The 3,622-nt window shown below is 33.0% G+C and overlaps 1 pseudogene; it reads right to left on the bottom strand.

Annotated features, from left to right (window-relative positions):
• Positions 1-3,286: 3,286 nt before the first annotated feature.
• On the bottom strand, positions 3,287-3,387 carry LOC137242952 (U6 spliceosomal RNA; annotated as a pseudogene).
• Positions 3,388-3,622: the final 235 nt, after the last annotated feature.

The raw sequence follows: 3,622 nt of genomic DNA on the forward strand, positions 1-3,622 counted from the left end.
AGATTAAAGAAGCTAACAAACAAATTTTGGCAGTACAGACAAGAGCCATGACAAAAAAGGCAAACGACAAAAATTTACATAGGAAAACAGACAAAAACGATGAAAAACAACTTACTTTACATGTCTACGACAAATTTTCATTTAATTTTTCGAAAAAAGTTCCACGAATAAGATCCGCAATTACGTACGATAAAAATAATAAAACAACAAATTTAAGAATTTTTGCGCATATTAAACATAAGAAACTCGAGTTACTTAGTTTTGAGCTTGTTAACGAAATAATGACTTTAGAGAAATTACTTTCGAGGCTTGAATCAGAAGACGGCAAACGCAAGATTAAGCAAATTGAATGGCCTAAAAACGATATTATGTTCGAACATTATACTATTACAAATTTCAAAAATATTGGAAATAAAATTTTAAAATCTTTAGAAATTATATTAACAGATCCAGTGGAGACAGTAACAGACGAAGATACAAAATTAAAACTTATGAAAATTTACCACAATGATCCCATTTCTGGTGGACATTGCGGAATGAAAAGACCTTACGCAAAATTGCGAACAAAATTTTATTGGAAGAACATGACTCGTGATATATCGAAATATATCAAAAATTGTAAAGATTGTCTTTTAAACAAGGTTAAGCCTAAAGCAAGAGAAAAACTTGTTTTAACACCAACTCCTTGTAAACCATTCGATATACTAGTAATTGACACAATAGGACCCCTACCTGAGTCCAAATATGGTAACAAGTTCGCACTTAACATGATTTGCGACATGACTAATACCTGGTAACAGTCGCTGTACCAGACAAATCGGCAAAAACAATCGCTTCAGCAATTTTTGAACGATTCATTTTAACTTACGGCACAATGAATGCCATAAAATCAGATTTAGGTACTGAATTTAAAAATGAATTATTCGAAGAATTAACAAAGCTTTTAAATATTCAACATAATTTTTCAACTGCATACCATCATGAAACTGTTGGCACAATTGAACGTAATCATAGAGTATTTAATGAATACTTACGTGCATATATAATGGATACTTTTTCTGATTGGGATGTTTATTTAAAATACTTTACTTTCCTACACAATACTACGAGTAGCACAGTTTTCGACAACCAATTTTCGCTTTACGAGTTAGTCTTTGGGAGAAGGGCAACTTTGCCTAATGAATTAAGTAAAGAAAAAATTGACCCGATCTATAATGTCGAAAACTATGCCAAAGAAGTTAAGTTTAGGATGCAGAAAACGCACAAAATGGCACAAAATCTAATAAATAAAAATAAGTTACAAAGTAAAAATCTGTATGATAAAACGGCACGACCTTTAATTGTAAAAACCGGAGATAAAGTACTTTAACAGAAAGAACCACATCATAAACACGAAAAGATTTATCTAGGTCCGTTTATTATAACTAAAATTAACGAACCTAACGTAACTATTTTCGATGAAGTTAAAAACAAAGAAAAAGAAGTACACAAAATTCGACTTATAAAAGTAGAGTAACATTTTATACCAACGTAGAAAAATCCAAAATTCTTTAATAATTTTATTGCTAACATAAATAGCAAGAATTGTTAAATAGCCAAGAAGGCATAACAACTATTAAAACAAAAAAAACAACAAACACTAATGCAATGTAAAGTTAACGACAATAAATGTATAGAATAATGTCTATGCATTCCAGTAAATTGATTTATGTACAAAATAAAAAAAAACATGCATACAGCCAATAAGGCAGAACAAAAATCTATATTTAAAACCATTTTTTAACATGCACTTTATTTTTTCAATATTAATTTAAGTACATGAAAATTCATAAACAAACTGTATTATATATAAAGAAAACAGACATAAAAAAAAAAAAAAAAACCTCAAGCAACAATGTAATGTTAGATACTAAACGCAAGTTTACTTAGCCATAAAATTGGTCCGAACTAACGAATTACAAAAAAGGAAGGTGCACCCTAATATTCGTTCGTTCGAAACAATTGATAACATAAAAAGATGAATGTGACAAATGAAATGTGATCGATCCATTTGCAAAATTCATTCTTTTTTTTAAGGAAGGATGATGTAAGGATAAACTAACCTTCACATCCGTTTAAAATAATATAAGTTATGTGCATGCAGGCATGGCGGCCACCGTGGTATGATGGTAGCGTGCTCCGCCTATCACACCGTATGCCCTGGGTTCAACTCCCGGGCAAAGCAACATCAAAATTTTAGAAATAAGATTTTTCAATTAGAAGAAAATTTTTCTAAGCGGGGTCGCCCCTCGGCAGTGTCTGGCAAGCGCTCCGATTGTATTTCTGCCATGAAAAGCTCTCAGTGAAAACTCATCTGCCTTGCAGATGCCGTTCGGAGTCGGCATAAAACATGTAGGTCCCGTCCGGCCAATTTGTAGGGAAAAATCAAGAGGAGCACGACGCAAATTGGAAGAGAAGCTCGGCCTTAGATCTCTTCGGAGGTTATCGCGCCTTACATTTATTTATTTTTTTTATGTGCATGCAGCTTTAGTTTAGTCACTGACAGAAAATGAATACACAGAATAAATTTGCATTTAAGCCGGTCGGACGTGTCCGAAAAACAAAAAAGTAATTTTCATTTTAAATAGTTTGGTCGGTGTGGCGGCGGCCACCTAACACAATCACTGCGAGCTTTAGCTTCATCGAAAACTTGTGAAATTAAAAGTTTGAGCAAAAACCTGTGCAATTAAAAGATTAGCACATCACCCCCGTAACCTATAAAACATTTTGAATACATTGTGGCGGCCACCCGGAGCGAACACCGAGGGATTCGTTGGGAGCACGACCCATGAATTTTAAGGTTTCCACTTCAACCTATTTATCAGAAAGGGATGTGGCTTATAATCTCAATAAGTTTCCAATGACTTTTCAACCAAATTAGAGTTTTTTCCTCATCTACAATTTTAATTTCATTTTTAAGGTCCTCAAGTGGGCCTTTTACATAAGTTTTAATTTTCCTTGGTCTTTCCATAATTTTAAACCAGTAGTTTTACAAAATTGTATTTTATTTATTTTTTTTGCAAAACCCTAATGTTTACATTGCTGGATTCGGTTTTTTATTTTTACAATTATTATTCCTAATTCCTTAGCTCAATAGTTAGTAACAAACAAGTTTTTACAGCAGACATTTAAATTTTTGCTTGTCAATAGGCAGCCGTTAGGTTGCCCGAATATTTTCCTGCTTAAAAATAATTTTTAAATTTTCAAAATTAAGCTAATATACGTATTATACTTATAATTATTAGCTGCTAGTCCTGAACGTTTCACGATTTCGGTATCATCCTTGCGCAGGGGCCATGCTGATCTTCTCTGTATCGTTCCAATATATGTTTTGTTGAGGTCTTCCAATTGCCGCAATTTTTACTGTTGGTGCCCGAATTTAATTGTCATTTCTCTTCTTTTTTTCTTTTACAATGCTTAGGTTGTTATCAGCCAGTAAAATCCTTACCAATGAATTAGGCTGAATAATTGGCCAGTATAATCATAGGCAGGATCGCCATATAAAAGATTAAAAAGACGCATCCTTGCCAGCTATGAAATTAGGCTGAAAAATCAGCCAGTAGAATCATAGGCAGGATCGCCA

The sequence above is a fragment of the Eurosta solidaginis genome, chromosome 2, assembly GCF_040869045.1.
Source record: "Eurosta solidaginis isolate ZX-2024a chromosome 2, ASM4086904v1, whole genome shotgun sequence".
NCBI lineage: Eukaryota > Metazoa > Arthropoda > Insecta > Diptera > Tephritidae > Eurosta > Eurosta solidaginis.